Here is a 21,234-nt window from a genome sequence, read left to right as displayed (position 1 = left end):
ACTTTACCTCGGACAGACCAACTGTAACTGTGAGATTGTACCAGGCAGAAAGCCATCCAAGGCCAGATCACTGAAGAACATCGTCTTTTTCTTAGGTTTGTGCCTGTAAGTGGCCCTTTCAGTCAAGATCTTTCCAAGAAGCTACTTATAGGATCAATGCAGTATTGCCCATGTCCTAAAAGGGACAGTACCAGATACCAACAAAACCACAGCCAACCAGATGGAATTCCTGAACCCAAGCCCAACAGACAGATGAGGACCTCGGATAGACAAGAAGGGAGTAAAAGTCCTGAGGTTCTTGAGTCCTGCTTAACCACAACCCCTCCACCAGTGGTGCCCAGATGTCCCCACAAAGAAGAACAAGACGTGTAGAGTCATGGGTCTTGGCGTGCATGCAGGGGGACCTTCCAGATGGCCAAGGGTGTTGTGACTGAGTTCAGTTTCCTTTTTCTCAAAGTGGACCAAGATGGAGCAACCTGTGGGCCATTCAAGGAGAGAAGGCAGGAGTCCCCCAAAATAAAAGAAGCTGCCACAGCTGCTGGGACAGAGCCTCAGTCCCTCAGTCACATCTGGAATGCCAAATTTGTTACTCAAAGCTCGGTCCTTATCCCCATTGCCAATCCAATAACAAGGACGTGGTTTTGAGAAAAAGGAAAAAGGTTTATTGCCGTGCTAGCAAAGGAGAGACACAGGGTACTCCTTCCCAGAGGCTGTGATTCTGCCCATCAGGGGAAACAGGGGGCTTTTAAGAGGCGACTCAAGGGCTGCATTCCACGTGTTCCCTATTGAAGTTGTAACTCACTTGTTAATCTGGGAGACAGTCGTTTCTGAGATCTTTGGTACCACCCCAAAATCTGGATGACTTCTTTCCCATGGTGGGTGTGTGCTCAGGGACAGATAACTCTGCCTGGGATGGGGAAGGAAGGTGATCCTGTTTCCCCTGAGACTAGGGAGCAGCAGGGAGAGAGGAGGAGAGAAACAAGTCCTTTAAGAATGAGTCACAGTGGCAGAGCAGCAAGGGCTATATTCAAAGCCCAAAGTGGACCCCTGTTACAGGGGGATTGGGAAGAAGCTGGGAAATGGCCACAAATCAGTGATCAGAAGCTAAGTGCACAGATGTGGCCCGGGGCCTCTGGCGTGGAGGGGCTGAGTTAGAACAGGGGACGTCTGCTGGATTTGGGAGCCTGGGGTGGGCTGGATGGGGCAGGGTTGACGGTGGCCAGCCACAGGTCCCAACAGGGTGAGAAGCGAGGAGTGAGAAGGACCCCCAGTGTTAGAAATATTGGGGTGCTGCAAGAAATCAAGCATGTGCTCCAAAGTTACTCAGCAAGGCAGACTTTACTTCCGCAGAAGGGTCACTACCAACAAAGTCTGACTAGCGAATAAGCGAACCCGGGCGGGCAGCCCACCTGTTCTCATTCCTTATGCAGCACTGCCGCAGTCTGGCTGGGCACAATTCACGAGCCACTTATCAAGCAGAAACAAACTTTATTTTTAGAACGCACACACCGCACCATGCAAGCTCTTCAGGAATTCCCTCAGAGCCCAACTGCCACCCCCGGCTTCCCACAAGCCTCTCAACCTCCACTCCTCGGGCTCTTGAGGCCAATTGGCTGGGTCATGTGGGTGGAGCCAAAAGAGTCCCCCAATGAGCAACTCTGTGGTCTGAAAGGGCGGGGAAACAGCCCAATGAGCATCACTGCAGAGGAACCAATCAGCTGGAAGTTTGCTGGGGCCGCTTCGGCTGTGACTCTCAACATCTCCCCACTTCTGTTTAATTAAACAACAAGCATGAGGCTTAGGGACTGTGCCTGCCTTAGGTTGTCCAATACTACATATGGTCCTTACCTGTCATCAGATGAGCTGACCTCAAGGCGTCAGCCTCCTGTCTTAGGTTGGTACCATTGCAATTGGATCTTACCCGTCACTGACTACCGGTCCAGCATACAGCCACACCTGTGGATAGGCCTTTGTACCAGTGTGTGTGGGGGGGGTGAGGTTCTTTGCCTCCCCTCTGTTGGCCCCCAAATTTTAGCTGAATGACAATCACAAGCAGAAGGGAGGAGGATACACCAAGCCAATTGACGGCTCCTTTTGGAAAAATTGTACCACCGATGACACCATCAGCAAAAACACCACGGCACTACCACAAGTCGCTGCACCAACAGTTAGTTCACAACGCATACAAGTGATACATAGTCCAGGCAAGTTCTGCAAGCAGTTCAGTGATGGCTATTGCAGAAGCTGTAGTTTGGTTTTATCTTTGTCTTCACCGGCACTGGGATGAAGATAGGAATTCTGGCAATAATGGCTAAAGAAAAAATTATGTAACATTNCCAAATGTTGAGCAAAATTGTTTAAAAGAGGTAGAAGTATAACCAGGGGCATTATCTGTTTTTAACTGTTTTGGAACACCCACAGTGGCAAAATTTTGTAAGCAATGAGCTATAATATCTTTAGTTTTTTCTCCAGCATGAAGGGAGCCCATCAAAAATCTAGAAGAAGTATCAACTGTAACATGCAAATATTTTAGTTTTCCAAATTCTGGCAAGTGTATGATCCATCTGCCAAATATGGTTAGGTATCAGTCCTCTAGGATTGACTCCAAGATTAACTTGTGGTAAAAAGGTCACACAATTTTGACATTGTTTTATTATTTGTCTAGCTTGTTCCTTAGTTATTTTAAAATGCTTTTGTAAAGTATTAGCATTGACATGGAACCTTTTATGAAAATTTGTAGCTTCTTCTAGTGTAGAGAAAATATGTATGTCATGTGTAGTTTTATCTGCTAAATCATTGCCCAAACTAAGGGCTCCAGGCAATCCTGTATGTGCCCTGATATGTTCTATAAAGAATGGATTTTTTTCTGTCCCAGATTAGACTTTGTATAGTGGAAAACAAAGAGAAAACAGCAGAGGAAGGGGAAATCCTACCAGCATCTTCAAGGGATACTATAGCATTTACTATATACTGACTATCAGAAAATAAATTAAATACAGAATCTTTAAACATCACAAAAGCTTGTAATACTGCATTAAGCTCTACCTTTTGAGCTGATTGTTTGGGTACTAAAAATGTAAAAGTTTGATCAGGTGTAACTACTGCTGCTGTACCATTATTTGATCCATCAGTGAATATATTTGGAGCATTCATGATAGGTGTTTTTCTTGTCATTTTTGGAAAAATTACAGGATGCGATGACCAAAAAGACAATAAAGGATTAGATGGTAAGTGGTTATCAAATGAAACATTAGATTTGCACATGATTATTGCCCAAGTATTTAACTCACTAGCTAACTCATCAATTTGATCCATAGTATATGGAGTAATAATTTTATTGGGAGAAATTCCAAAAACTCCCTTTGCTGCTTTTATTCCTTTGAGTATTAATTGTCCTACAGCCTCAAGATACCTAGTAAGAATAGTGTTAGGAGAATAAGATAAATGTATCCATAATAATGGACCTTCTTGCCAAAATACTCCTGTAGGAATATTTTTTGTTGGTAGTACAATAAATAATAAAGGCAAACTTATATTAATTCTATCCAAATGCATATTTTCCATATATGTTTCAAAGATTTTTAATGTCTTGATGCGGGGTGAATTTGGATCTGATGGACCTTTTAGGATATCAAATAAAGGTCCCAGCTCTCCTGTTGGTATACCTAGATAAGGCCTTATCCAATTTATGTCTCCTAATAACTTTTGAAAGTCGTTAAGTGATTTGAGTTGATCTACTCGTATTTGAATTTTTGGTGGATGGACCATGGTTGAGGATAATAGAACTCCTAAATAATTAATTGGAAAATTTAATTGTACTTTATCTATTGCTATCTCTAGATTATAATTTTTTAATAAGTTTGTAAGTGTGGCATAACATTCTAGCAATGTGTTTTTATCTTTGTGTGCTAATAATACATCATCCATATAGTGAAATTATTTGTAGTTCAGGATTTTGATTTTCTAAGTGGCTGGATTGCTTTGTTAACATAAATTTGACACATAGTTGGGCTGTTAGCCATCCTTGAGGGAGTACTTTCCATTCATATCTCTGATCAGGACCTTCATGATTCAGTGCAGGGATAGTAAATGCAAAACGTGGACTATCCTCAGGATGAATTGGAATTGAAAAAAAACAATCTTTAATATCTATAACTAAAACATACCAGGTTTTTGGCAAAGCAGACAATTGAGGAATCCCTGATTGAGCAGGTCCCATAATAACCATCTCATTATTAATGGCTCTTAAATCTTGCAATAATCTCCATTTACCAGATTTCTTTTTGATGACAAAAATGGGAGTATTATGGGGAGATACAGAAGGTTGTATATGTCCTTCTGCTAATTGTTGTTTGACCAGGTCATGGGCTGCTTGTATCTTTTCTTTAGTCAGGGGCCACTGAGGAACCCATACTGGTCTTTCTGATTTCCAAGTAATTTTTATTGTCTCAGTGGCCCTTTCTGAAAATCCAACCCATGTCTGTCTGTTCCTTGATCTATTTGTATTGGTGCTGCTATACCTTGTTCTTGTTTTTCTAATCTTTTTCCTTTCCTAAAACCTTGTCTAGTCATAATAGTGGGTGCATTTTGGTTGATGTTATTTGTTAATGTCAAACCTAATTGATCTAGGACATCTCGTCCCCATAAATTTACGGGAAGATGATCCAATACATATGGCTGTATAGTTCCTTCACATCCTTCAGGATCCTTCCAATCTAATACCATTGCACTTCTATGGGGATTAGTCGCCACTCCTAGGCCTCGAAGCGTTTGAGTGGCTTGTTGTAATGGCCAATGTTTTGGCCATTCTTGACGAGAGATGATGCTAAGGTCTGCACCTGTATCCAGTAGCCCATTAAATTCATGTCCTTGAATATTTAGTTTTAGCATGGGGCGAGAATCTAAATTTAAAGAAAGCATAGCCCAATCTACACCTGTGGAGCCTAATCCCTTGGAACCTCTTTCTACAGTACGACTGGAAAATTTATCGTGTAGGCTGGGTGTTATTAATAACTGTGCTATTCTATCTCCTGGTGAAATTACTGATATACCCTTTGGAGAACTGGCTATAATTTTTATTTCACCTTCATAATCAGGATCAATTACCCCAGGACTTATCATAATTCCTTTTAGTGTAGAAGAACTGTGTCCCAATAATAAGCCTACTGTTCCTTTGGAAAGAGGCCCTTTTACCCCTGTGGGAATGATTTGAACTCCCATCTCTGGAGTTAGTACTGCTCTGGCGGAGGCGCAGATGTCGAATCCTGCGCTTCCTCTGGTTTGTCTAGTGAGGGATCTAATGGATAATGTGTCCTGGGCACTACCCTGATGGTGTTGCTGGGTTCCTCCAGTGTCCCGTATATTTGTGGTCGTGGGCCCTGGAGCATTGGGTCCTCCTGTCCGTTTTTTGGTAATGGAGCCTGATGCCTTTCTCCACGATATCATGAGTAAACACCTGGTCCTTGTCTGTTTTTTGATAACGGAGTACCCTCTATGGTGGTTTGAGAATGGCATTCATTAGCCCAATGTCTCCCTCTATGGCATCGTGGGCAAATACCTGGTATGCTACTCCTTTGATACCTAGTTTTGTTAAACCCTCCTTCTATGGGGCAATTCCTTTTAAAATGTTCTGTTTGTGCACAATTGTAGCATGTTTTTGGCCTGGCATCTAAAGCCTGTTGTACTGCAGCTGCCAGGACTTGCCCTTGTTCATTAATATCTCTACATAATTTAATATATGTGTTTAAATCTCCATGTTTCCATGGTCTAATGGCCTCCTTGCACCATCTGTTCGCTTGTTCATAGGCTAGCTGTTTAATTAGTGGCATTGCTTGTTCTGTATCCCCCCAAAACTCTGGTAGCTGTTTGAATAAGCCTATCTACAAATTCAGTGTAAGGTTCATTAGCTCCTTGTATTATCTTAGATAATTGACCTTGTAAATCTCCATGTCCTTGTAAAGTCTTACATGCCCTAACAGCATCTACAGCAATTTGTGAGTATATGGCAGGATCATATGCATTTTGTTGCTGCTGACCCTCATAAGGTCCCTTTCCTAACAACATATCTAGATTTCTCTGAGGATAACCTGCTGCAGTCTGGCTGGGCACAAATCACAAGCCACTGAAGCAGGAACAAACTTTATTTCTGAACTCCATTAGCATCCTCCACACACGCTCCGTGGGAACTCTCCCGAATGCCACGCACGCGGCTCCTCCAGGAACCACCAACCGGAAATCCCTCCTCTGGCACTTCCCCAACCAATGAGAACTCTTCAGGAATCCCCGTGAGAGCTCAACCGGAACTCAACAACAGGAACGCCGCGAGAACTCAAAAGTCATCATCTTAATGGCTTGCTGGCTTCACCTCTCAATCACCACTTCTGGCAAAAATGACATGCATCATCCCGACTCAGCTGTGGCCCTCAACAATAACCAGCTGCTGCATTTTGCCTAGCCATCTCCGTGCAAAATTCCTCATTGGCAACCGTCCATAACAGGTATTGTCCTCCATTTAGCACAGCTTTACACATACTAGTCCAATCTGCTGGCGTCATGTCCAAGTTGGTAATGGATTCGACCATGCTTACAGTGAAGGGTGCTTGAGAACCATAGGTTGTTACAGCCTCTTTCAGCTGCTTCACTGTTTTGAAATCTAAAACATGGTGAATTCACTGCCCTCCTGCCGGCTCAAATACAGGGCATGCCAATCTTTGAGGTCCTGTCTCAGTGTCCCAACTCTCAACTATGGGGGTTAGGGGCCTCCCAGCATATGGAGGTGGCACTGTTGGTTGGACACTTACGCCCTCTGGTGATAGAAAGGTGTTAGTAGCAGCCTCCTGTTGTAACTTTTCCCCTGATGGCTTTTTCTGCTCTAAACTTTCTTCCCCTTTCTGACTATCTCAAGAGGCCTCCTCTTTTACTTGATCTAAAATGTCTTCTCCTTGACTAAGTAAACAAGATTGTACCAACGTCCATAACAGTAATGTGTCCACTGGCAGATTTCCTGGGCTTTCCTTTTCTAACCTTTTTAAGTCTTCAATGTATGCCCTAATTGTTCTTGATATTACTGGGGTGCCCCCTTCCTCTAACAATTTACTTAACATTTTTTCGGCTTGTTTTTTACTAATTTTTAATTCCATTTCCGTGACAAAGATACCCCTCACTAGGATAATGCAAAACAAAACCAAGACAAAATGAAACAAAAATGGAACAAAAATTCATTATGACAGCCTTTCTATCCTCCTGAAATGTCCATCCGTCCTTTCTCCCTATCTGTTCTTCAGATGTGAGCGGTTTTTCTTCTGTCTCACCCATCTCCAGGGACAGGCAACTTAAAACAAAAGTGAAGCAAAACAAAAGAGGAATCTTAAAATGGCTACCCATCCTCTCGCCCTGCCCTCAGGGGCGAGCAGTTTACCTTATCACTTACCCTGAGTCGTTCCCCATGAGGGCCACCAAATGCCGCAGTCTGGCTGGGCACAATTCACGAGCCACTTATCAAGCAGAAACAAACTTTATTTTTAGAACACACACTCCGCACCACACGAGCTCTTCAGGAATTCCCTCAGAGCCCAACTGCCACCACCGGCTTCCCACAAGCCTCTCAACCCCCACTCCTCCTGCTCTTGAGGCCGATTGGCTGGGTCGTGTGGGCGGAGCCAAAAGAGTCCCCCAATGAGCAGCTCCGTGGTCTGAAAGGGCGGGGAAACAGCCCAGTGAGCATCACCGCAGAAGAACCAATCAGCTGGAAGTTTGCTGGGGCTGCTTGGCTGTGGCTCTCAAGGCAACACTGTCCCCTGCTCTGATAGGAGAGGCTCAGGTTACAGTCTACACAACTGGCTAATTTTAAAATTGGGGTGGGCAGAGGGGAGAGCTGTAGTTAAAATGGCTACGAGTGGATCTTACATCCCAATCACACCAGGCAGCTGTGTCCAGGTCCCTCACACTAACTGCTCCCAGAAGTTGCAGAGTTCAGATGAAATTCCCCCCATCATGAGCTGGTTGCTGAGCTCTGTGTCTGCAGGGTGGGCAGCGCCCAGAGCCCTGGAGCTCAGGGAGGGACCACAATGTCACAGACCCCTGAGCAAACTGAAGCAGATGATGGCCATCACTCGGCCCCCAGCCCCAGATCTGGCACGTGCACCTCTCCTCTTAAAAAATAGGTTTGCTGAGGTATGATTTATGTACCATAAATCTCACCCTTTCCAAGTTCCGTGGGGCTTCAAGTACATCTGCAAGTTCCTGCGACCATGGCCGCCATCTAATTTCAGAACACTTGCAGCACCCAGCTCTTTTCCCACTCACTCCCTCCCTCCCAGCCCCAGACCACCGCTAACCACTTCCCCTCATGGATTTGCTGGGGCTGATTCTTCCCACGGGGAGGCCTTCAACTTCCCAGCAAAGACCAAGGGCTCCCACCCGACATGCAGATACACCCTTCTCCCCAGAGAGGAGGGGGATGGTACTGGGGCTGTCCTGTCCTTCTGACCAGGTCTCACCCCCCCGTTGATGTCCTAAGAGTTCAATGCAGGGGCAGAGAATCAACAGCTGTCAACTCTCATGGGTTGAGTGCTGGCGAGGGCAGGGCAGGGCTCACAGTCGTGCCCAACATGGCACACACTGGGCTGGTATTTCCCACCTCAGCAGGCGGCAGCTCTGGGGGGTGAGCTGTCCTTCATTCCTGAAGGATCTGAGCCAGCAGTGACCCTGGCTGAATCAGTGGTGGTCATTTCCCTCTGATTCTAATCACAGGATCTTCAGAGGAAATGCGGGGGTCATCTCTGCCCTAGACATAACCCCCATGTGCAATCCCAGCCGGTCCCCACCCCCACTAGGGTCAGTTGCCCAGCCTACCTACCACCTAGTTCTTCACCTGTCGATTCTCTGGCCAGCCTCCTGGCTCCCGAGTGGCCTGGTGTGTACCTCAGCCTCCAGGACCAGGGGAGCAGAGCCGAGCCTCTGGAGGAAGCCCTGGGGGCAGAGAACCTGGAGCCGTGGGGACAGGAGGCAGCACTTCACTACAAGAGTCTCCTTAGAATACGTATAAGGTCCTTGCTTAGCATCTGGATGGCCATCTTAAGTGACAGCTGCCATTTTAAGGAAAAAGTTTCACTTTACCACCCAAAGGCTCACTACTCCTTCATACCACCCCAACACTTACCACCTGCATTAGGACCCACCAGGCTCTGATTCCTGAGTCTCCCCCATAAAAGTCCCAGAACCCCAGCCTGTGTTGCCCTCTCCCCTACGGAGAGGTGGCCTTTGTTTCTCAGCTCTGATAGATAAACTCTCATGTGAATCTCTGTCTGGTCTCCTTTCATTTATCATTACCTGTCTCTCGTTCCTCACTTTCCCTTCAACTGGGTTCCCTGCTGTGCCCCCTCCCCTCTTTGAGGGCCACTGAGCGTCCCTGGACCCTGATCTAGATTCCACCATGGGACCAGGCCCTCCATTCTGCCGAATGCCCTCTCTGCACCCACCACTGGGCATTTCAGATGAGACCTGTGTGTCTTATCTACCTAAGTGACCTATGAGTCCTGGGGAGTGACCGTTGATCGTCTGGCACTCCCAGGGTTACCATGTGGTCGGGGCATCCCCAGCCACAGCTTTCACAGCTATGGCTGGTCCCTACTGTCGCCTAAGTCTACAGGTGGTCTTTTATTTGGGTCCTGGGTTTTGAGAAAAAAAAAAAAAACACTGAGGATGATTGGCAGTTGCTCCTGGTGAGACGACTTCTTGGCCTTGGGTTAATCGCTACGGGTTTCTGCCCCTAGTACGTAGTCCAGGCCGGACACCCCAGTGCCTCTATGGGTCCTGCCTGGACACTTACCCAGTGGTGGTGATGCCCCCTTGAGCATAACCATCCTCTGACTGGGTGATACTGGAGACTGGGGGACGCCTCATCTCTAAACTCACCTCCTACGTCTCACCGTGGGTAGCTCCTCATCCATTACCCCCCCCCCCGTAGTCCCCTAGACTGCCTCCCGCTAACCTAGGGTCTCTCTCTCACCCCAGACCTAACCCCCCAAAACTTATCCACTTGTGCAATCAGATGTGGCCTCAATATCCTTTGGATACTGACTCTAAATGGCTGCTTTACGGCATTCTAGATCCCAATATTATCAGGGATCTTCTCAACTGTTGTGAGATTTGGCGAAACGGAACGAGATACCACACGTTCAGGCCCCTCCTCTCCCTCCACATTCTAAGTCCTCTCTCTGCAGTTCTTGCTCTCCTGCACGGGTCCTCTCAGCTCTCACCCCCACCCCCACGCCTGCTTCCAGAGGGACAGAAGATCCTACCCAGGACTCCTTTGACCCACAGATGAGCCCCCGACATACCACAATCCTCTTTCTAGTGAAGCCTCTGCAGCAATTGTCCCCTCAGCCCTCTGCCCTCCTCTCCTCCTGCCACACACTCATGGGCTGCCGCTGCCCCACCAGCATCTCTGTGCCCTCTACGCGAGGTGGCTGGGGTAGATGGTGTCATCTGGGCTCACGTACCTTTCTCTTTGTCACATCTTTCATAGATAGAAAAGCCACCTGGGTCCTAAACTTCAAGTCCCACCACATATACCAAAGCGTCTCAATATCTGACTCAATCATGTGATCTGACCTTCCACGATGTCCATATGCTCTTGTCTAACACCCTCCTGCCCGAGGAGCACAGGTGAGTTTGGGAGCAAACTAGAAATTATGCTGATGAGGTGCATCAGACCTCCCTGCCCATCTGATGGGCACTGAAGGGGTACCTGATGGGGACCCCAGCTGGAATTATGATTCACCTGCAAGAGTAACTAGTAGAAACCAGCTCATCACTTGCCTCATGGCAGGCCTGAGAAAGGCAGCCCACAAGGCCAGCAATTACGAAAGGCTCCAGGAAACCTTCCAAGAATGAAAACCCTCAGCATTTTCAGACGCCCTGACCAAGGCTTTATTATAATATACCAACCTGGACCTGAGACCCCAGCTGGGAGACCACTACTAATGACTACTTTTATCCCAGAGTTTCCCCCATATTAAGGCCAAACTAAGGGGCCTCGAGAGGGGACCCCTAACTCCCCAAGCTTTAAGGTGTATAATGGCCCAGAGCAGAAACATCAGGTGCTCGCTCAAGCCATCCGTCCAGCCTCAGCATCTGTCCCTGGTTCCACTGGCCCATGGAAGGGTCCCTCAGGACCACCTAGACCCTATTTTAAATGTGGTCAGATGAGTCACTGGGCTCGTACATGTCCTAAGCCTCACAAGCCTCCAGGCCCTTGTCCTAAATGCCATCAGGAGGGACACTGGGCCATTGGCTGTCCCTGAGTCCCTAGCACCCCCTGGCCATCTGACCCTTCTGGCTCCCCTTTCTACCTCTTAGAACTGACTGCAGAGGATGGACGAGGCCCAGGTCCCCATCACTGATCACCACCGTCACCCCTCGAGAACCCAGGGTAACTGCGTATTTCAGGAAGGCCTGTCTCCTTCCTCCTGGACACAGGGGCTACATATTCAGTCCTCAAGGAGTTCTGGGGACTACCACTCGTTCTGTGACCTCTATTGTTGGGGTAGAAGGCAAACCTTACCAACCCTACAGACACACCTGGCCTTGTTTGAGCTTTTGGCTCTCTAATTTTTAATTACTCCTTTTTGGTCATTCCACAGTGCCCTGTTCCCCTCATGGATAGGGACATCCTCAAAAGTTGGGGACCGCGCTTTCCTTCTCCCCTCATATACGCTTCCATCCAGACTCGCCTGCCGCTCCCCTGATCCTCACCCTTCCTTAGGACCATCCCCACTCCGTCTGCCAGTGCCTTCCATTACCCCTGTCCAAGGTGGACTCTACTGTCTGGGATGTTTCAAGTCCTTCCATCGCCTCACCCACGAGCCCATTCACATCCGTCTCAAAGACCCCCTCCATGTTCTGGCCCAGTCACGAAACCTGCTCTCCCCACAAAAACTCCCGGGCTCACACCTATCATTCAAGACCTCCTGTGAAAGGGCTTCCTCAACCTCATTCCCCTATAACACCCCATCTTGGCAGTGAAAAGGCTAATGGTTCCTACCGCTTGGTCCAAGAGCTCCGTTCCTTCAACTCTGCGGTCGTCCCGATCCATCCCATGGTAACCGATCCGTGTACCCTTCTCTCCTCCACTCCTCCCGGGACCTCTTACTGCTCAGTGCTAGACCTGACAGATGCCTTCTTCTCTATCCCCTCCATTCTGACTCCCAAGACACTTTCGCCTTCCCACGGACAGACCCTGAGTCTTATAACTCACTCAGCTGACGGGGACAGTTTCCCCCAAGGGTTCTGAGACAGCCCTCATATCTTCAGACAGGCCTTGGCTAAGGACCTAGTGTCCCTACACCTCCCTCAGCCTGTGGTGCCACAGTATGTTGATGACCTCCTTTGCAGTCCCCCCTTGAGGTCAGCCATCAGGACACCTGTAAACTTCTCCACTTCCTTTCTGCCCGTGGCTATAGGGCTTCTCCATCCAAGGTACAGCTCTCCTTGGCCATGGTGACAGACCTAGGCCTCCTCCTGACCCTACACACAGCCATGACGGTCGACAGACAGGGCCTCATCACTAACAGACCAACCCCTCTACTGAGGAAGACCTTCTCTCCTTTCTGGGTGTGGCGGGATTCCTCAGAGCTTGGATTCCTAACTACTCCATATTGGCTAACCTCTATATGATGCCACCCGGGAACCCCTCTCTGAACCCTAACCCTCTGTGACAAGGCCCCTCACCAGGCTCCGCAGGCCTCCTCCAGGCCCCTGTCTCCATCTCCCTGAGCTCACACACCCACCTCACCTTCAGGTGGCTGAAAAGCAGGGATTTGCTCTAGGGGTCCTCAGACACATGCTGGGGCCAACCTTTGGCCCCGGGACCCTACTGTTCGGGGATGGGCCCCTTGCCTACAAACATTGGCAGCAGCCTTTCTACTCATTAACGAGTCAAAGAAGCTCACCTTTGGGGTCCCACTCACCATCCTGGCTCCCCATAACCTAAAGGATCTCCTCACCTACCAGGGCTTGCATTCCTTACCCTGTCACCTTTGATCTCTACAGGTTTCCCTGGTGGGAGAGCCAGTCTCCTCTCCACACCTGCTCACCTTTAAACCCTGCTACCCTCCTCCCGCTCCTCAGGATGCTCCCCCTCTCCTCCTCTCACCCACTCATGCACTGAGACTCTGGGGCAGCTCCTTCCGCACCCCTCCCACGCACAGGAGGCCCCTGCTCCAGGCCACATGCACAAGGTCCACAGATGGCCTCTCCTTCCTTCAGGGGGAGTCGTCAGGCAGCGTGTGCTACAGTCTCTCTCACCTCGGCTGTGGAAGCCGCTCCCCTCCCCAGTAACACATCCGCTCACCAGGCTGACCTGGTGCCCACCCAGCCTTCACTGTGGCAAAGGGAGCCTCCCTCGATGTCTACGCTGACCCTAAATACGCTGTCCACCTACTTCTCTCCCACTCTGCTACTTGGGAGGAGCGCGGATTCCTTACCACCAAGGGGACTTCAGTTACTAATGCCCCTTGACCTCGGATCTCCTTCTCAAAGCGTCCCTCTGCCATTGGAATCTCACATGGTAAGTCCCACCAGACAGACACCTCCTGTGTGACCCTCGGCAACCACACGGCAGATTCTGAGGCAAGGGCCACCGCCCTCCCACAGCTACTCCACCTGCGGTCCTCGGCCTTGCTAGTCCCCCCCTGTGGACTCTCCCCCACCTGACACTCAAAGATGCTCACCTTCCTTCCCACCCCCCTTCACCCCAACACCACACCTTTAAAACAACTTCTCACTTCTCATCTTAAACTCTCTCCAGAGGACCCAAAATTCCTCTCTACCCTCTGCCTCCTGTGAAATCTGCCCAAAACCAACCCCACCTCCAGTCTCCGCCCCCTGCCTTCCTTTACACCAGGCAAGAGGACATCTCCCTGGCTCTGATTGGCAGCTGGACTTCACCCACATGCCCCCGGTCAAGTGTACAAATTTCTCTTGGTACTTGTTGAATGAATTTGCTCCCCATGTCTGTAGCTAAGGCACTCAACATCTCCTGGCATTTCATATGCCCTCCATCCCCAGCCCTCTGGCCAGGTGGGACGTACCAACCGGACCTTGAGGAACACTCTCACTAAACTATCCCTTGAATCACCTTTAGAGTGGACCGGACTCCTTCCCTTGGCTCTTCTTAGGTTACAGGCCCTCCCAAAGAAGCCACTCCACATCTCCCCTTTTGAGCTTCTGTATGGACGGCTGTCTCCCTCCTCAGCTCTCCACCCTCTGATTCTCCACTGCCCCTTGCTCCTCATCTTTTCTGGCCCTTCCTGCATACATTAGGAACCTTCTTTGGCAACACGGTGATGCTGTTCTGGCCAAGCCTAGCTCTGACTCTTCCCCCTCTCCCACTCGGTCTCCTGGTGACCAGGTACTTTTCAGCCCCCCCTCCCCCAACAGACCCTCCTCCCCCTCTCAACTCTATCAGGTCATTCTTACCGCTCCTTTGGTGACCCACCTTGAGGACATCCCGTATTGGGTTCATAACTCCCATTTAAAATGGTTTTCTCCGCCCTTTTATACAGTGACACCCACAGGCCCTCTCAAGCTGCGTTTCTCCAAGGCCGGAACCCCCAGTCTCCCTTCAGTCTCTGGGGACCATGAGGACACTGCAGAACCCTGAGACATCCTTCCCTTTTTCACCTTTGCCCTCCTCCCTCCTTCTGCACTCACCTCCCAGGGGGCCACTACCAGGAGCTACCACTCCAATTTCTAGGAGACTCACAGCAACTTGCTCAAACCTTACTGACCACACAGTCCCAGCCTGATTCTTTAGCTGCTGTAGTTCTGCAGAATTGAAGAGGCCTTGATCTTTGATGGCTGAAAAGGTGGACTTTGTCTGTACCTGCAGGAGGAATGCTGTTTTTATGTCAATCAACCTGGTATAGAAAAGGACAAGATAAGCAACCCAACAGGACCTTGAACATCGGAAACAACAGCTCTCCTCTACCAAAGGATGGCAGAAATACCAACCCCTCACCAAAAACTGGGGCACGGGGCACAGCATTCCACCACCACCCAACCTCCGACATGGTTCCAATGACATAGTGAGCCCATAATGAGGGATTCAAACACTGCCCCTTTACAGCAGGAAGCAGTTATAGAAGATGGAGCTACGTCCCTGTTCCCTAGGGGGCCCAATAAAAAACAAAAAGGGGGGGAATATAACGTCCTTGCTTAGCATCTGGATGGCCATCTTAAGTGGCAGCCGCCAGACCGCCCCCTCATACCACCCCAACCGCTAACCACCCACATTAGGACCCGCCTGGCTCTGATTCCTGAGCCCCCCCCCCATAAAAGTCCCAGGACTCAGGCCTGGGTGGCCCTCTCCAGATGGAGAGTGGCCTCTGTCTGTCAGCTCCCACGTGGATCTCGCCTGGGCCCCGTCTCCCGTTCCTCGCTCGCCGTCTCCCGTTCCTCGCTTTCCCTTCGATAGGCATGCTCGATGCTTCCCCCTTGGCTTCCCAGAGCCCTGAGTCTCGGCTACAGGACCGGGACACCACGATGGAAGGGGAATTCAGAGTACACGCTGCGTCCTGGAGACCTGTCCAGCCCTGCCCAGCTGCCCCGAGCTCCAGCCATTACACAGCCTGCAGAAGGCCATTCCGCAGTCCTCGGGCAGCCACCCCAGGGTGACGGGGATCATGAAGACCTATAGTTCCATGAGCACCAGCCTTTGCCCACTCAACTGGCTGTGAAGCGAGGTCCTTGGTCACAACAGCTGGTTTGTGCCGGGTTTCTGTTCCCGCGACTAAAAGGCTCAGGGGTCACTCTAGTTAAACTGGGCTACCTGGGCTGCACAAAATAACCACACGAGAGACACAAATACCTTTTTCTTTGGGGTCACTGTGACAGCTCCTCTGACTTTAAGGGTCCGCAGAAAGAGAGAGAGCGAGAGCACGCGCTGACCCCTTTTATTGAGGAGAAGCTATTCAAATGAGGCCAGGGGTCAGGTTTCATGGGGCTGAGTCTATTCATGATGTCCACTGTCAGCAGGTTGACTGACACCTGGGTAGGCCACACCCAAGGGCACAGTAAGAGGAGGGGACACACACAAGGCACTTCCATGGAAGATTCTATCCTAAACAGGGCAAGGGGTTAGATTACAAAGGAACAGGTGAGCATAGCTTCACCCATGGGGCTGTAGCAAGACACACCCATTTCTGTGACTGAGTGCCTCAGCACCCAGCTGGGGAGTGTAACTCAGTCACCCGTAAGGTTGGCCTCCCACAGGTTTGCCCAGCTCCATGGCTTGGTGGCTCAGGCCAGGGCTGCCTGAGTCCACAGGGGGTGGGCCCAGCAGGAGTACTGTGGCCACGGACAGGCAGTTCCCATCCTGAGTGTGTCCTGCTGGCGAGCCCATTGCAGAGCCCTTCCCTGATGGCAGCAGCCAGCGGAGCCCTGCACTGGGTGTGGCTCTGGTCTCTGCTGTGTCCGGGGAGGGCACTCAGCAGACCAGCCTTGGTGAGTGGGTCCATGTGCTGCCATGCATGAGCACCATCCCTGTGGCCAGGAATGTCCCTAACAAGCCCTGTGGACGGTGATGGCGGCTGGGAAGGAGGGTGGCCAAGAACGGGCCATCTTATCCACCTGGGCATCAAGAGCCCCTCCACGGACAGGGTGAGCTCCTTGGTGAGCATTCGTGTGGGTCACAAATACCGTCACACGCTGTGCCCTTCTGGAGAGGGCTGACCTGACCTCTGAGCCTCACCTGCTGCCTTTCCCAGGCGCGTGCTGGGTTCCAGGTCACACTAGCCAGCCAAACCATCAGCAGCGAGCCATGGACCAGTGTAACCCCAAGCGCCACTCCCAGCAGGTGAGGCGAGCAGCGCGTAGTCTGACGTTCTACCCCGAGGTCGTCTCCCTTCACCGTCCCTCAGAGGAGGCTGCAGGTGACCCACTGTGGGATGGCGTCTACCTGTCCTGCAGGTCCAGATTTTCCCCTTCCTTGGTCCTCAGGTCCCAGGGAACTCGCTGGGAAGCCCTTGCTGTGGCCTAGCGGGAGGCAAAGGGGCATGGGCCCACTGTCATCAGGGCCACTTCGTGGGACTCACCTGAAGCCTCAGGGCCCTGGAGTCAGGCTGGTGTCTCCTGACGATGGAACACAGCTGGCTTGCCCAGCTCCACGGCTTGGTGGCTCAGACCAGCACCATTCAGGACGGACAGTTCAGGCCACGCGCTCAGTCTACCAAGGCCCAGAAGGAGCCTAGAATCTGTTTCTCAAACAGCGTCATCCACTGAGGATGGCAGGGCCTGGCTCCCAAACCCGGAGGGCACTGAGGTGGGCTCACCCATGGGAGCCTGGCTCAACCCCCACAGAGCTTCCCCGCCTGCCACAGACCTCAGCATGGGACCTGCTGGTCACGCACAGACCCAGGGCAGCCTGGGCTGTGGCAGAGCCTCCTCTTGTCTGGGCCTCTCTCAAGACTTCAGCCTTGGAGTCACATGCCAACTGTATGTGCTACTTCCAAAGAGGCCACGAGGCACTGTGTGAATGAGATGTGGCCCTCAACAGGCCCGCAGGGATCTCACTAGGACTTATTCCCTGCCCTCTGGCCCTCGCCCTGATGGCAGGTGTCTTTGGGTAATTACTGCCTCCTGCTGTCTAGGCTGCTGTCAATGGAGTGGGCCAGGAAGATGTCCTGTAGAGGGGAAGTGGACCCAGCTCCCCACAGAATGGGTCGACCGAGAGATGGGACAGCCGCGTTGGCAGCTGAAAGCAGCTGGCTTCTGGAGGCCTTTGCTACGAGGGAAATAGGGATCGAAAGCACCCTCTGAGGATCAACGGCTGAGAGGTTGAGCCACGACAAAACTTAAAACCCCTGCTTTGAAAAGACAGCGTTAAAAATGAGATGACAAGCCTCAGGTGGGAGGAAATCTCTGCCCAACACTTACCTGTTACGGGCTTCATGTCCAAAACACAGAGAACTCTTAAACTCAATTATAAGAAAACAATGCAATTTAAACATCCAAACAGCTCACAGAAGGAAACACACAGATGCTAAATAAGCACATGGAAAGATGTCTGGTATCAGTGCCATCAGGGAATTGCAGATTAAAGCCACAAGGAGACCCCACTCCACGCCTCTGAGGACCCGACAGCACCGCAGGCTGCCAAGGACATGGGGCTGCAGGAGCGCCCTTGCTCCAAAACCATGAGGGTACTGAGGTGGGGTCCACCCATGGGAGGGAATGCGGGTGGGGCAGCCGCCGCCCAAGGCAGTCTGACAGTCCGTAGAGCTGGGATTCAGCCTTCCACAGGTCAACGACAAATCAACTGTGGTACATCCCGACAAAGGAGTACTACTCAGCACTGAAAATACAAGCCATCAAGCCACAAGAGGACCATGATGCATCCCTTTTTTTTTTTAATTTAGAGACAGAGTCTCACTGAGTTGCTTAGGACCTCGCTAAGTTGCTGAGGCTGACTTTGAACTCCGGCTTCAGCCTCCTGAGCTGCTGGGACTATAGGCCTGCTCCTCTGTGCCCAGCTGGGAGCATCTCAGATTCTTGCTGCTCAGTGAGAGAGACCCACTGAGAAGCCTAGTGCTGGGTGGTCCCCAGTGCATGGGGCCAGCACAGAGACCCAGAGGTGCTCTCGTCTCCCAGAATTGGTCAGTCCAGAGCCAGCGTCCAGCAACCCTCCAGAGTTTGAGTTTCCCCTGCCCAAGGCACAGTCACCCTGGAGAGTGGCTGCAGGTCCCTTTGGGAAGCTGGAAGAAAGATGGTAGTAAATCATGGTGGCTGAGCAGGGTCCTTCCTAGAAGACCCAGGCCTCCCTTGTTCATGGCCAGTGAGCCATCTCCAGCCAGACCCTGAATGGGGGAGGGCGTGGCTCCAGGCGAGACTCCAGTCCAGCTGCACCTGAGCTCCCTGGCTTCCATTCTAGGGACATGGTGACCAACAGGCCAAGGCACAGGTGTCCATGGGCCAGACTCTCTGACCCCTGCCCATCACAGATGCCATTTCAGCACAGGCCCAGGGGCTCCTGCTGTCCCCTGATTCCGATGTCCTGCACTCCTTGAAGACCACATTCTCCCCAACAAGATGCCCACCCTGACTGGCTCCTCCTCCCTCCGCCGTAGTCCTGATGCTGCTGTTGGAAATACCAGAACCTCACTTCAGGGCAACCCAAATGAAGGGTGGCCCTGGCTGACCTCACTGCCAGTCCCTGTATGTGCGGGTCCTCAGCTGGGATGGGGCCACCCTCACCCTACCCTCTGCCAGGCAAACCCTGCTGTGCCCCACCTCCCTTGGCACCCAGAGAGGGACCTTGTGGGAAGACCCACGAGGGGCAGGAAAGCTCCCTGCAGCTGCCCAAACTGGTCATGGGTGGCCTCTGCAGCCAGGGCCATGTGGTTGGGCCCCCCGGACCTTAGGGACTTGGTCCCCTCCACTGCAGTCCCTGCTGCCTCTGAAGAGGCCCAGGCTGCTGGGAGGCCACGTCAGATGGACACAGCTTCTCCAGGGCACTCAATGAGCAGGAGCTGAGTGGACAAGGAGGTGAGCGGGGACGAGGGTGCTGGGAGCGGGCGAAGCTGAAACCGCAGCGTCAGCTTCTGGGTCCCTGGGGCCTCTGGCCAGGGCTGCAGCTGCTCCACCCTGGGGAGGGCTCCCTTCCTGGTGGGAGAAGGCCGCCCCTCCCTGTGCCCTCACCGGCTGAGAGGTGGGCTGCTTCCTCCTCGAAGGAGCCTCTTGTCCATCACAAGGGCTCACCTGGCCACTCCCAAGGCCACCCCGGCCCCCACCTTGGGGTCAGAGTGCCCACTCCTGGTGCCCACACTGGGTGGGTGCCCACCTAGGAACATGGGGACACTGCAGATGCCGACACCAGCCTCCCTTTCTGAAGCCCTCTGGCCCTGTCCCCGCCCCACCTAAGACGCTCCCAACCCTGCCCCTGTCCCAGCACCCCTGTACCTGCCCCATGACACAGAGGCCCTGAGCCTCCTGCAAGGGGTCTGCAGACCCAGTGGGAAGGAGCACTGTCACAGCAATGTCCCTTGGCTCCTGAAGGGGTTTAAAGGTGCCTGTGAGCTACCTATAGCCTTTGTCACTGGGGACTCATCACCGGCCACCAGGAAAAGGGCTGGAAGTGCTTCCAGGCAAGAGGCTGTAGAGGGTTCCATCCGCAGCCCTCGGCTAGCCTTCTTACTGACCCCGAGGGAGTCCTGAGAGGTGCGACCGCCCCAGAGGTCATTCAGGGACACCCTCCCGGACACGCTGGTGCCCCAGCCCTTTCTCTGCTCCTTCAGCATCTCTGGTGGCCCTGGGAAGGACAGTGGGGCTCCATGGTGCCAGCCCCATGCACTACAGGGTGGCACAGCATGGATACGGGTGGAGGTGCCTCCTGTCCCCAGGACTCTCCTGGGGGGCAGCCATGTGCCAGCAGGGTAGATATGGCACTGGAGCCCACTCCATCCCTGACTCCCAGGAGAAGGGCCAGAGTGGGGGACAGGATGGCCCTCCGATGTCCAGGGCATGGGGCATTTGCAATGCAGGAGGCTGGTCTGAGGGCAGCCCAGCTACTGAAAGCCAGGGCGGGGTTTGCTAGGGTAGGCAGGACAGCCCAGGCTGCAGGGCCCAGGGCCAGCTGACCTGGACACAGGGTGGCAAGGAAGGTGGCTCAGGGAGGCCCCCGGGCAGCTCCCAGGGTGTGTCTCAGCCATGGGGGACCACTTGAGGACGGGGCCAAAGGCAGAGAGGCCAGCCTGAACTCAGGTGCCCGCATGGCCCTGACGGGTCAGCTCAGTGGGCAGGAGGGGAGTGAGCTCACAGTGCCCAGGCGACGGCAGGCTGGCCTTCCTAGATGGGACAGGTTGTGCGTGACCTGCCCTGCCCTGCTGGGCCTACAGAGGCCCGGCCCAGGTCAGGCACAGGCCCCAGGCTCCAGGGCTCAGGGCCCTGGGGCTCATTGCTGTGTGGAGGGGGCTTCTGTGAGCCCTCCCTCCAGGTGCTGAAGGTTGGGCTCCCCTCCAGGTGGCTGGGGTCCCCCTGCCAGGTCTCCTAGGTGGCTGGGGGGTCCCTCAGGAGGACAGAGACTGCCACCTTCTGGTCTAGCTGGAGGGGGCTGCTTCTGCACCAAGACCTCCCCAAACTGCCAGGGTTCCCAGAGGCAGTTGCCCAGGTAAGCCGAGGCGCCAAGCAGTGACTAGGGAAGAGTGAGCGGTGCAGGAACGGGGAGCAGAACGAGGG

The sequence above is a fragment of the Marmota marmota genome, unplaced genomic scaffold, assembly GCF_001458135.2.
Source record: "Marmota marmota marmota unplaced genomic scaffold, marMar, whole genome shotgun sequence".
NCBI lineage: Eukaryota > Metazoa > Chordata > Mammalia > Rodentia > Sciuridae > Marmota > Marmota marmota.
This window is presented reverse-complemented; position numbering follows the sequence as displayed.